Consider the following 14,662-nt stretch of genomic DNA (forward strand, 5'->3'; position numbering starts at 1 on the left):
AAGAATGGAGATGGAATAATGGAAAGGATGGAAAGTGACAAGTATGGAGTGTCATGGACACACTACTTCAATCAAAGCCTCCCTAGTAGTGTCCTTCCTAAAACCCAAAGGCCTCAAAGGAGGTCCCACTAGAGTAGAGTCAAAGGCTAACCTCCTAGGTGAAGTGAAGGAACAAGAATATAATCAAGATCGTTCAATCACCTAGATCAACCCTTGATTCACATTAGTATGCCCGAAACATTTGTTGATTTTGGGTAATATTGGATGTGATAGAGCTCCGAAACTTTGTGGAGGGGCTAGAACACATGAGATCTCCAAGACCCATAAATTGTTTGGAGAAATTCCACCCGGATGAGGAGTTATTAAAATAATTAATATTTTTAATGGGTTCCTAAGTCTAAACTTAGGAAAATAAAAATTTCAATGAATATTAATAAAGATATGGGTGAGAAACTTGTAAGAGACGAGGATCAAGTTTGTTTTAATCTTAGCCATTGATTAGAGACTTAATCTTGGCCGTTGATTCATGAACATGAAAAGTATAAGAGAATACTTGAGAGTCATTTGGAGACACATCGGGCAAATACTCAGTAACCCAAGGGAAATCGATTTTCAAGGAGAAGGACTTCGATTTCAGAGGGAGAGTTGCAAGCTGAAGGAAGAGGAGGGCATCAACAACAGTCAGAGACCGAGGAGGAGGTGATGTAGGGCATTCACGAGACAGTGCAAAGGGAAGAACAGGGAGACAACACCTGTTGTCACTCCCAGAGACGGTCTCGGATTGCTTACAAGACTAGTGCCTGGGCACATCTAGATTTTGTGTCTCGTATGATTCTCAGGAAAATGGAGACATCACACACATATATATATATATATATATATATATATATATATATATATATATATATATATTAAACAGAATGGGTTGGTTCATTCATCTAAAGGAGTAAGCCATGAGTTTCTGGTACTTCTTCACATATACAACTCACAAAAATATGTGCATAAAATAGTGGAGGCCTAGTAGTTCAAGGACCTACAATTTAATAAGCTTTAATAGAGCGATTAGAGAGGATAAGGAGAAGGAGTAACTCATCACATAGAGCTTAAAGCATCAAGAGTTCTACACTTAACACATAGAGCTTGAAACATCAAGAATTTCTACACTTATTTGAGTTTCAGGTAGATATAATGGACAAAAGAGAGACTGGGTGCTATGATTCATGGAGCGCAATTTTAAAGATATAATCTCAATAATCCATATAGGCACATGCATTAACAAGTCAATACAAATGAATCTGCGAGGAAGTTTGAAATATTTCTAGCAACTATGATTACATGAATTCAAAGAAGAAACATTGTTGAAATTTCTAAGTCTGACACGTTAGAAACCCCTACTGCATTATCTGGTTTATTTCTCCTACTTGTTTATTCCATTAACAAGTTATTTATAAATATAAATACTGAAATAAACACAAATGCAGCCTTAACTCATATATAGATCATCAATTGAAATATTGAAACAAACACACAAGGGACACCATTGTTTTTGGACAATCGTCCCTGGAAAAACCCAATGCGGGAAAACTGGTGCAGCAGTTTTGAGGGTTTTATTATTATGCAGATTCTCGAGTACAACTAGGGTGCCAAAAATGGCTCACCCAACAGATATTGTTACACGGTAGTAATACCTGTTCTCGGAGACATATATTCAGCCTCTCAGCTCTAGTCTGCCCCACGAAAATGCTTCCGGCGCTTCCTCTTGGCTCTGCATCAGTTTTGCTAGCTTCACATCAACTCCTGAAGCCTTTGTGTCAGCCTCTTGGCTCTCTGCGTCAGCTCTCTGGCCCTCTGCCTCACCCATGCAGGCCCCACAGCCTCTACGCAGTCCTCAGCTGACTCTGTGTAGCTTCTGCTGCCTCTGCGTCAACCTCTTTGGTCACTACGCTGACCCTCTGGCACTATCTCTGCCTCTCTGCTATGTACTCACTGCCCCTCATTGCAACATATCACTTGTTCGAATTTTTTCAGCAAGCCTTGCTTCAGAAAATCGAACTGACTGATCAGTAGCCTCTACGCAGTCCTCAGCTGACTCTGTGTAGCTTCTGCTGCCTCTGCGTCAACCTCTTTGGTCACTACGCTGACCCTCTGGCACTATCTCTGCCTCTCTGCTATGTACTCACTGCCCCTCATTGCAACATATCACTTGTTCGAATTTTTTCAGCAAGCCTTGCTTCAGAAAATCGAACTGACTGATCAATCTTGGTGTATCTCCAACTGATCCTTAAGCTTCCTCTTATACTTTTCCTGTTGTCTTCAACGACCGAGATTAAGTCCCTAATCAACAACTAAGATTAGATTTGGCTTGATCCATGTCGTTTAGAACTTTCTCACCCAGTTTTATATTGATACCCATTATTATTTTAATTTTGCTAAGTTTAGACTTAGGAACCCCATTAAAAATATTAATTATTTTAATATCTCTCCAACTGGGTGGAATTTCCCTATACCATTTCTGGCTCTTGGAGATCTTATGTGCCTTAGCCTCTCCCCCAATTTTCATGGCTAGAGCACATCCGATGCTACCCCAAATCAACACTCCCTCTCAGTGAGGAATGTGCTCTAGTAATGCTCTACCACTGAACATCACACTGATCCTTCCGCACTGGTACCTGTGCTGATGCTTGGCCTGCTGCCTCACATCATCTGCACTGCTGCTCCCTGTACTGCTGCCCATGACACTGCCACTACCAGTGCTACATTTGTATTGCAGCTCCCTCTCAATATGCTGCATCATGCTGCCCATAACACTGCCAATGCCAACTGCTGCACTGCAACTCAGTTACCGAGAAGTAAGTAACTGATCTACCCAAATTTTGACATCCTTGTCAGTCAGGAAGCCTCCTGATGCTGAAGCTACCTGTGCTTACTTTGCTGCCTCTGCGTTGCTGCAAACACTTCTGTGCCTCTCGCACTGCTGCAACCTCCACTCGGCACTCTAGCATTGCCTTGTCGCTCCATCGCATCTTGCATCTACCCGACATCGTCATCCTTCTACTATCATTAAGGGCTCCCGTAGCTGGATGTGATCCAAGAGTTTGGGTACCTCAAGGATCCTGCCCTTAGTATGTAGTCCTCTTGACTACAACTCGATGTCCCCCCACCTCTTCTCTAGAGGTGCATGAGCACTCATGGCACAGTCGTCACCAGTCTCGATTTCTTTCTCCGCCTTAGCCAGAGTTGCCTTGGAGTCGGAAGCCTCTCCCTTGTTCTTCTTCCTGGGACACTGGGATGCATAATGACCCAGCTCCCCACAATGGAAGCACTTCACCTTGGAGATGTCTTTCTTCTTCTTCTTCCCTTGCTGTCTCGCAGATGCTAGAGCTGCATCCTCCTCCTCCTCTTTCTTGATTCGACTTCCCTTGCCACTACTCCTCGCCTTGGTTAACCGTTTGCTCTCTTCCTGGTGAAGAGCTGCCCACATCTCTTCCTATCCTGGAAGAGTAGCTCTGCCCAAAATGCCTTGGACAAATGTCTCCCACTCCTCGGAGACTGCATTCAGGACGATCCTCACCATGAACTCTTGATTCGGCGTAGCCCCTATGGAAGGAAGTTGGTCATGAATCTCTTGCAATCTAAGGAGGAATAGATCTATCTGCTCCCCCCTCTGCATTTGATACGACCACAACTGATTCTCCAATAGCATCTTCCACTGCACGGAAGTGCTCTGATACAAGGTCGTCAAAGTATCCCACATCTCCTTTGCTGTGTTCTTTTCAGCAATATGTGGTACGACATGATCTTTGACCTCGTCAAGGATTATGCACTTTTCCCTCGCCATTGCATCCTCATACTCCTCATTATCAACTGGGTCGACTGGGCTAGCCACAGTTCTCAAGGCAAAGCCCTTGATGCAATGTTTATCCAGGACTGGTAGGATCCTGGCCTTCCAGATGACAAAGTTGGAAGCCTCGTCCAACCTGTCCTGATTCCTCAATCTGTTCACTGCCATTTTCGCTCCTCTTCTGGACTCCCTTTGAGTTTCGACTTCCCTCCTAGAAATCTCCCTCTAAGTCCTGATTTCCCTATTGGAAATCTTCCCGCCAAATGTCGAACTGCTCCTCTCCAATCCTCTTTGCAACTGCAACTCGGATCTGGATTTCTTGGCTAGAAATCTGTCAAGGTAGCAACTCCCTCTACCTTGGTTCTGTCTCGTTAGGTACTGTTCTGCTTCGACAGAAACAACACCCCACCAGCTTCCCAACCACAATTTGCCCATAGCTCCCTAGGCCTCGACAACTCAAGAAATTGAGCCTTCCAGCTCTGCGCAATGCCGACAAATGCTGAATCGCTCCTCTGGCCAACTGCGTCAATCCTACCTGGCTGTAGGATGACGAGGCTCTTTGTGAGCCTCTTCTGCCTCTCTCTGCCTTGGCGCTGACCCTCTCCTTAGCTCGGAATGATGAAGCAGGCCCTCTGCCTCACTTCCTCTCTACTGCGTTTTGCTTAGGAGCAGCTCAGTCTCTCGGGACAGTTGCTACTGCTGCAAATTTCCAATATTGCTGATGCCTTCAATCCTCCTGTGATCTACAACGTTCTAATGCCATGTTGAAATTTTGAAGTCTAACACGTTAGAAACCCCTACTGCATTATCTGGTTTATTTCTCCTACTTGTTTATTCCATTAACAAGTTATTTATAAATATAAATATTGAAATAAACACAAATGCAACCTTAACTCATATACAGATCATGAACTGAAATACTGTAACAAACACACAAGGGACATTGTTATTTTTGGACAATCATCCCCAGAAAAACCCAATGCGGGAAAACTGGTGCAGCAGTTCTGAGGGTTTTATTATTATGTAAATTCTTGAGTACAACTAGGGTGCCAGAAATGGCTCACCCAACGGAGATTGTTACACGATAGTAATACCTCTTCTCAGAGACAGATACTCAGCCTCTCAGCTCTAGTCTGCCCCACGAAAATCCTTTTGACGCTTCCTCTTGGCTTTGTGTCATCCCTGCTAGCTTCAGATCAGCTCCTGAAGCCTCTCCGTCAGCCTCCTGGCTCTTTGCGTGAGCTCTCTGGCCCTTGGCCTCACCCACGCAGGTCCCTCAACCTTTGCGCAGTCCTCATCTACCTCTGCATAGCTCTAGCTGCCTCTGCGTCAGCCTCTTTGGTCACTGCGCTGACCCTCTGGCACTATCTCTGGCTCTTTGCTATGTACTCATTGTCCTTGCTGCAACATATCATTTGTTCGAATTTTCTCAGCAAGCCCCGCTCCAGAAAATCAAACTCACTGATCAATCTTGGTGTATCTCCAACTGACCCTCAAGCCTCCTCTTATACTTTTCCTGTTGAGTCTTCAACGATCGAGATTAAGTCCCTAATCAACGACTAAGATTATATTTGGCTTGATCCATGTCATTTAGAACATTCTCACCCAGTTTTATATTAATACCCATTAATATTTTAATTTTCTTAAGTTTAGACTTAGGAACCCCATTAAAAATATTAATTATTTTAATATCTCTCCAATTGGGTGGAATTTCCCCAAACCATTTTTGGGTCATGGAGATCTTATGTGCCTGAGCCTTTCCACCAATTTTCATGGCTAGAGCACATCCGATGCTACCACAAATCAACAAGCATGAACATAATGGATTTTAACAGAGGAAGAACACACTGTAGTACTTGAAGGGGGAACACCACCATTTTCTTTATATTCCGAAAGATGTATATCATACAGTGATACATTTTGAAAATAACATGTAGCTTTTTCTTTAGGATTTTCGAACCTTTGTAAAGAGTCACTTGCCTCTATTTATTTGGAGAGGGGAGCGTTTGAACATTCATTACAACAAAATATCTTTGGCTCTCTCTCAGCTGTCAGGTCGACTAGCTGTCTCGGCTAGGGATGGCTCTGTGGCCCAAAAACATTACAAAATATTAATTGCCTCATTTAATGGTGACACATTACAGGGTAATAAAACAAGTCAACAGTCAGATAAGAATGCTAACAAAATATCTTCATGCCCATCCCTGTGATTGCCTTTGCTTCAGGTTGTAGCTTGCCACAGTCTGGCCTCCTGTGTCGCTCAGCTGATTCCCGTCGCTTTTGCCTTTACTGCTTGAATCATTCATCCTTTAAAGCTGGGAGTGGGAAACTATCAGTTTCATGCCGCAGTACAGAGGACCCCTGGGCGGTACTTTGTCTTCCCTCTGTATGGGACACCATGCTGGATAATCAAGTCCTCTCGGGCTTCCAAGTCTTTGTTTACTTCTGTCAGCATCGAACTTGGTTTGGTGTCACAAGGGGCCTTTCTAGGTCGGTCCATGTTGAGTTTGAATGCTCCATCTCCTTTCTTAAATGCCACAGCTGCCAACCCGTCACGCCTTTAAAGATCTGCACTACCTGGTCGCAAAGTTATCACATCGTGACTTTCCATATCTTTACAGGATGGAGCCTTTCGATCCATTTTAGCCCCTTTTGCTTCATGTGACTGGGGGCCATGATCAAGTGCTTAGTTCTCAGGCGCTAGGGCCTTTGGATTGTTCTCCTGGGGTTTTTTTCCTTTGTTACATAGAATCCCGCATATCGGCAGCTTATAACGCTCGCCTTTAGTATCTCCCCTTGACACTTGCGATCGTTGATCCGCGGGATTGGGCCCACCTGGGATATTGCAATCGGAGTATAGGAGAGGGCCTTCCTACCATATTACATAGAGCCTGCCGATTGTCCGGAAGTGAGACTTCAAGAAAGCAGGATGCATAAAATATCGCATCCAGGAGGGGTCTCGCCTATCGCAATCGCAGGTTGGGAGGGACTTCGACAAAGGAGGGACCCTGCTTTGTGCGATCGCTGATCTGCGGGATTGGCCCCTTTAGTGCTTGGCCCTTTTGTTCTTCGACCCTCCATCTGATTGCGGGCCAGCTCACTTATCGAAGCCCCTTTATTGCATGATCGCAATCGAGGGTTTCACTACGGAATGATGCCTTGTCTCGCCGATTGCCGATTTGCGATGGGTGATGTCATCACTGCCACATGTCATCTTGTTAGTGGTGACACGTGTCACTTGGAAATGCCCCCATAGGACCCCTGAAAATGCCAGATCAACATGCCACGTGTCGTCCATACTACCGAGTCATCTCTGTACTACCACATCACGATGCCATCAACTGCTATGTGGATTCATCAGGACCAATGGTATTCCGCCACATGGCCCCCTGGTGGAGAGAGAAAAGGGCTCGCCTGCCCTTGGTTTTTCGTTACAATCCTTTGTTAACTGGTTTTCGGCCCCTCCTGATGACTTTACACTATACTGGGACTTTTCCACTTCGCAATCTTTTAACCCCAGTCCCGTCTAAAATCGCCGATCGTTGATATTAGAGCTCCGATATTGCAGGAAGTCCAACATGCGGGACCTCCAACTGCCAATAAGCTGATAGACTGTGCCTGAGGACCCTCTGATCGTTGATCTGCCTTGCCTTGGACCCACCGATTTGGAATGTGCGATATCAGCGATTTGCCAATCGCAAATTTTGATGTTTTCCCCTGCCGCTGCTTTAGAAAGCCCTGATTACGATTTGCGATGAGCTTGATCCTTAGCCATTTTTTCTTTGTTTTCTGGTGTTCAAAGGGTATCTTCAATCTGCTTTAACTTCTGATCTAGGAGTCCATTTTTGGACTTCCACCAGTGGTTGGAAAGCTTATTCCGAGCACTATCCATTGGAGAGGGTCCGATTTAGCTTTGAGAGCTTCTGTGGCTTGGAAGATGGCTGCAAACTTCTCTATTCTTTGGTACTCTTTGTACAACTGGAACTTTGTTTTCAGAAGGTGACAACATTGGCTCCACCTGGGGACAGTGCCTTGCTAGCAAGGTGCTGAGAACCTGCAAACTGTGAACTTCTCCTTTGGGCATGGAGTCTTTTCTAAACAAACAATAGTTTTGTGAAAGTGGAATTTTCAATAGAAATTGGAAATTTCATATAATAATTACAATACACACACCGGTATTTACAATGAGTGCAAGACAGGTACCTCTAGTTTTGGAAATAGAGTTTGAGGAACTGACCATTTACCAACAGTTCCAATGATTCACCATCCAGATTTTCAAGCAGGTACATGTTATTTCCTCTCTCTTCTGTAATCTTGAAAGGGCTGAACCATAGTGGATCGAATTTTTCGTGTTTGCCTTTTTCTTCTCGTCGGACGTCCCATCGGAGAACTAAATCTCTTGGTTGAAGAGGTCGATCCTTAGCGTTCTTGTCAAACAGGGATTTCATCTTCTGTTTTTAATTTGACAATTTTCCCCCCACTTGTTCTCTGTTTACATGAAGTTCAACCTGCTGATTTATCCTTCGTGTCAAGGCACTTGGCTCTTCCTTAGCGTCTTGTAATAATTTTGCCACTGGCATCGCTAATTGGATTGGGAAGATTGCAACCTTACCATACACTAGTTTGAAAGGCGATTTTCCAGTGGATCGTTTAGGAGTTACTCGGTTGGCCCATAGGGCAAACTTCAGTTGGGAGTCCCAGTTTCTCAGATTCTCGTTGATGGTCTTCTTCATCACCCTCACCACCGTTTTGTTTGAGGATTCTGTTAGCGCTTGAATTTGGCCTCAGGCTGAAAAAGACAAAATCCAAGGCAACATCAAACCACTTAGCCTCATAGCTAGCCCTACGGGGCAGGAGAGGGCTCTCTCCAGGTCTATCTCCGCAAAAGGTCTTCAAAGGGCGGAGATGACCAATAAAGAACACTGATTTTAGGCTAGTAAACTGATTGAGAAGGTTTGATTTCAGATTTTTAGGGTTTTGGTGGAAAACAGGGGGAGAGCAATTTTGGGTGCAGGGATGAGACACAGCTTTTGCAGAGGTCTTTTTGGGGCAAGGTAGGAGATTGTCTTGATGCCTTTGATTTAAGTGAATGGATAGGAATGACCGGTGAGGAGCTAAAGAGAGCAAGAAACCATCGAGAGTTCTCTTTAGACAGAGGAAAACATAGATATTAAGCAAACTTAAAGGCATAGCATATAAATTATGAATTCTACCCTAACACTTCATTTACTTAATGTGCAAAAAAGAGAAATAGGAAATTGATACACATAACAAATCTTACAAGTACATGAGAGAAGCACACCATCAACACAAATAACCACAGGAATTCCAAATAGTGCTGCAAAACCCTGGTCTTTCCTTTGCCAAAATTGCAGAGATACAAAGTGTAATACAATAGAAGCTTATCCCTCCAGAGTCCAACCATGAAAATGACTAAGAAAATACATAATATAGGCAAGCTAACACCTTTCCTTGCCTCTAGGGGTCGAGCTCATCCTTCTAGGAGCTGTTTCAACCAATTCTAAACTGAGCACTAAAATCTAGGCAGTCAAAACAACTTGCCTCTATAAGCTAGGAAACCAATTCATTCATTAAATTTTTGACTTTTTATGAATGAATCTTCTAGAAAAGATAAATAAGTGCCATGACATTATAAAATTACATCAATTACATCAAGGAGGATGAAAGATCACTCCAAAAAGTCAAAACTAGTCAAATCTGCGTTTTGCTGAGCTGTAGGTGAAAATCTGGCAAATTTCCCTGATGCGTAGCGCCCCAATTCTCAACGCGTAGCGCGCCTTTGAGCCATCTTTTGAGGCACTTCCCAGCATCCAAATGAGGCAAAAGTAGGCTTGTTGGAAAGGTCTAGATGTCTACTTTCCAACCCAAGTGGAATTTCTCAATTTGGTGTCCATTTGCCCCTCCAAAATTGCAATCTCCCAAGACTGCTTCCTGTGTGTCCAAAAAGTGGCAGAAAGTCATTTTTTGCATGTTTTTTGACCTTCTGAGGGCTCAAAACCTGATGAAATGTCTTGGCAATTGCTGAGCAAGTGTAATTTGTCATGACAAATCCAAAAATGCTGAGTTTTTGAGAAATGGACTTGCCCATCTTCAGGGTAGCGCGCGGCGCGCTACGCGTTGAGGGCAAAAACCTGCTTTTTGACCCAAAAAAATTCAAAAATGACCAAAATTGCTCCAAATTCTCTGAAATTTGAGCTGAAGGTGTGTCATTTAGTACCATGCTCCTCCAAGGAAACCTCAGCCAAAATATGAAGGGGATCGGGCCTTTTCCTCCGTTTTAGTGCCTTGGCCAATCGTCCTTTGAGCACCTTCATTCTTGCTTTACACACATGCATTCGAGCCCAATAGTGATTCTTCATGTGTCGGAGCATGTCTTTTTCCGTGTTTGCCTTGGCCAGCAACTTTTCCAAATGAGTATTGACCCGGATGAGCATAGCCTCTCGCTCAATGGGTGTCAAATCACCGGGTCTCTTGCGAGCCAAGTTGCGGTCTTCATGGATCCTCCGCAACTCATCAAGAGAGTGTTCATCCTCTAATTGCTTGTTGCGCTGCTCTAAATAAGTAATTGTCCAATTTGCCATCTCCAATTTTTGCTGCAACAAGTCATTTTCAGCCCTTAGTTGCTGGATGATCTCCTTTGACTCTAGGCTAGGAGAAATGATATCAAGGTCAACAACATCTATGCCTGGAACACCTGATGGCCCCTCATCAATCTTGGGCTGCTTGCCTCTCTCTGGTACCTGTGCTGCTGTCGAAAGCGAGGCCCCTTCCACCTGATGTGGAGATAACACTCGCTGTGCTGATGAAGAAGGCGAGACCCCTTCCACCTGATGTGGAGATAATACTCGTCGTGCTGATGCAAATAAGACCCTATGGCCTCTCTGATATGTAACATAAGAAGGAGTGCTGACATGCTCGGGCTCTGGAATATCAAACTGATGTGAAGGCCCTCCCTCATCACGGACAACCTCAGGAGGTGGCTGTGGCACTGTGAACAAGTCACGAGAAATGAAATCCTCCCATGGAATACCCTGTTGTGCCAACTGATGCATGACCACAATCTTGATCAGTGCATAATGATAGATGCTCTTGTGTTGCTGTGCTGGGCTCTTTCTTTGCACCAAGGGCACCATCCTCTCTATATTTCGGCACATGAAGAATGGAATGTTCATCATTCGTACCCGTGTGAAATGCATCAACAAACGGATATGGTACGAATATAAACGTGAAAATCTGCCCTCACAAGTGAAATAGCGAATGATGATCCTCATCAAAGGTGCATACTCGTCTCTTAAGAATCTGAAGGGAAAAACACCAGTTAAGTGCCTCATATATACAGGTTTGATATATGGCTCATAATGAAATCTGTCCAACTGCTGGCGCTTGTTCCACTCTTCTCCAATATTGGGTATCCCTGTTGCTTGAGCAACAATCTCGGGTGACAATGTGAAGTCCACTCCTGCAAGATTCACATGCCCATTGTGCAAATGTAGGACAAACAAGCGAGCCAATTCCTTGTGGTGTTGAATTTGGGAGATTCTCTCACAATATTCATAGCATGATTGATATCGGAAACATGACACTACAAGTGGACAAGCTTGTAGATAAGCCAAAGAGGTGGGCTCCTCCCTGACATGCTGACCACCTTTACCACCCCTGTGATGCCTCCTTGGCACCTCTACCTCTGGTGTTGTTTCACGGTCATCACTTTGCTCATAATCTGTTTCGGTTTCTGACATGGTTTTGGAGGCAAGTGATTGAAAAATAATGCTGACTGTGCACTCAATGAATTGCTGTTTTGACTTGTTTAAATGCTGTTACCAAGGGGACAAACACACATGGGAAATGTTAGGGAAAAGGGAAAATTGAGGGGATTAGGGAAAACAAATGTGAAAGGAAATTTTAGGAAAGGAACACGGAACAATTGCAATCATAATTTGTGGGATTTTAATGGGAAGTAGGGTTTAGAAAATTTACATAGGGTTTTAGGAATTAGTAGGGTTTAGGGATTTTAATGATTTTTAATAGGGAAATTATATGATTTGCATGGAAAAATGTCAAGGAAAATGGTGAGGAAAATATGGGGAAAGAGGAATGGAAAATGGGTAACCTTGGGCAGCAAATATCAATGAAACCCTAGCACATTTGCATTTTTAAAATTTGATACAGCAAGGTAGGGTTTTTACTTCATATTAGCATGGCATTTTTTTGCATGTTCATTGCTCATTCATCTTAGCCAAACCAAAATCACCATGGATTAGAAGCCTACCTGAAAAGATTTTGAGAGAGAAGTAGTTTTGGTGGCTTGCTGGCGATTTCCTGAGCAAGAAACCCAACGCGTAGCGCACCCAGCCTGATGCGTAGCGCGCCTCCAACGCGTAGCGCCTGAGTTATTTAGCACTGGAAAATGCGCACTGATGCGTAGCGCGCCCCCAACGCGTAGCGCGCCTCCTCTGATGCGTAGCGCGCCACTGTAATTGCCCAATTCGCCCAATGAACTTTGAAATCGACTTGACAAGTATTCTCTTGAAGTGTTGAGAGGCAAATGAGTTACCAATGAGGAGGGAGGGGCTTTTATAGGCTCACTTTTGAATTTAATTTGCCCAAAACCCACTTTATAATGTTTTTGAAATGACACTTTTTGAATTAATTGCTGCTGACTTCTGGTTTCCTTTTTCAAAATAGATTGGTTGAAATGATGATTTCTCTTGAAAATTTTTGCAGGGATAGCTTCGGAGATGTCTTGGCAAAGGAGACCAAGGCTGCATGCCAACTTTCGGAGAATTTGAACTTTTTACAAATTTTTACAAAAATGAAATAATGACCTTTGTCTTCAAAAACAGGGTTTTTGAAAACAAGGTAAAAATTAGCTGTACAATGATAAGAGTTATCAAAATGATGCTTTATGACGGACATCCCTCTGGCCTGCTGGTCCTTTATGATATTGCAAGAGAAAGCTTGACTCAACCCTAGACCTAAGACCTTGACATTGAAAACAGGGAAATGACCTTGTGAAGATTTTATTTACTCAGGAAAACATGATCCAGCAGTGCCAAACAAGAGGGGAATAAAAGACATAAGCTTCTCCACCAGGGTTATGGCATGCCTAACGGGATGCAACATGACCACACTGATGAGACACCTAATTATGAAATGCAAAGAGTTTTGATCTCTGGTGGAGGGCTACTAGACCGACTCTAACATACTCAACCAAGCCATTACCTTGAGGATAGTAGGTAGTGGAGTGCCCAATGATGATATTGAATTTCTGGCAGATGCTGATGAATTTGGCAAATTTGAAGACCTGAGCATTGTCAGTGATAATTTTGATGGGACAACCAAAGCGAGATAATATGTTCTCCTCCATAAACTTAATTACCATTGAGTTTGTAGCGTTTCTGGCTGGGATGGCCTCTACCCACTTGGTGAAATAATTTGTGGCCGTTAATATCCACTTGTGTTGGCCACTAGACGGTGGGTTTATTTCTCCTATGAAGTCTAGTCCCCACTGTCTAAAAGGTTCTTCCACATGCACTGGAATTAGGGGGAGAGGAGAAAGTTTTTGCCTCTCAGCAAACATTTGGCACTTCTGGCACGATTTGACCTGGGAATGAACATTTCCAAACAATGTAGGCCAGTAGAATCCTGCCTTGAAGATTTTGTGTGTTGTGGTCTTCGAGCTGTAATGACCTCCACAAACTCCTCCATGAAATTCCTCAATCACTTTATGGGTTGCACCCTCTACCAAACATAACAGCAAAACTCCCACCGGGTCCTTCCAGTAGAGTTGATCATTGGATATGATATACTTTTGTGCTTGCAATCTTAGAGTTCGGTATTTGGATTTATCCAACCCTAGCGAGCACCTTAGGAATAAGAGATAATGGATGATATTCTTATACCAGGGTGATCCCTCGTATTTAGCATAGATCTTCTGCTCGGATGTTTTAATCCCGTTCTGATGAACCTCTGGTCTGCCTTCCTCTGTTATCAAGTTTATCCCTAAAGCTTGGCAATTAGATTTTGATAAAACCTTGGCCAACCCCTGGCCTTTTATGAGCTTAGTAGGCTTGATGTCTAACTCATATTCTTGTATCTTTGCTACCCACCTACCTCTTTTTCCTTCGCTGTCTCCTTGCACCAGGATGTCCTTGACCGCTGTCGTTGGGACAAATGCTGTGATTTCCAATTGTAGCACATACATACGAAATGCCTTCAAAGCCTTGACTAGTGCATAGGCTTGTTTCTCCAAGATGTTATATTTCAGTTCAGCATCCCTCAGGACTTGGCTGAAGAAGGCGATGGGCTGTTCATAACCATCTTTATTCTTCTGTAGCAGAACTGCGGCAATAGTATGTGGAGAAGCAAAAGAAAAGATATAGAAAGGCACTGAATAGTTGGGGCTGACTAATATCGGGGCTTCAGTGAAAGCTTCTTTAATTCTAATGAAAGAATCTTGGGGGGCAAGGCTCCACTTGACTTCATCTTCCTTTTTAAGCATGTCTGTAATACCCTTGACTATTTCTGCATAGTTGGGTGTGAACCTCCTCAAGAAATTTATTCTCCCCAAAAAGGCTTGGACCTCTTTCCTATTTTTGGGTAGAGGAATATGATTGATGGCTTCGATTCGTTTAGGATCGATCTTCCTACGCTACTATGTGTCCTAGTAGCTTCTCCTCACTCAGGCCGAACTGAGATTTCTTGGGATTCAAAGAAAGACCATACCTCCTGCATTTCTCAAAGGTGAGCTTCATGTGGAGGATGTGCTCTTCATCAGTCTTAGAGAAGACTGTGATATCG

General features: G+C 43.6%; 1 protein-coding gene across 2 annotated transcripts in view; it reads left to right on the top strand.

Moving 5' to 3' along the window:
• LOC149263109 (uncharacterized) overlaps positions 1-14,662 on the top strand; it is a 196,806-nt gene that overhangs the window by 91,244 nt on the left and 90,900 nt on the right. The window lies entirely within an intron of this gene.

This window comes from Pinus tabuliformis, chromosome 6 (assembly GCF_031772625.1).
Source record: "Pinus tabuliformis cultivar Carrire ecotype Pingquan chromosome 6, CPIR1, whole genome shotgun sequence".
Taxonomy (NCBI): domain Eukaryota; kingdom Viridiplantae; phylum Streptophyta; class Pinopsida; order Pinales; family Pinaceae; genus Pinus; species Pinus tabuliformis.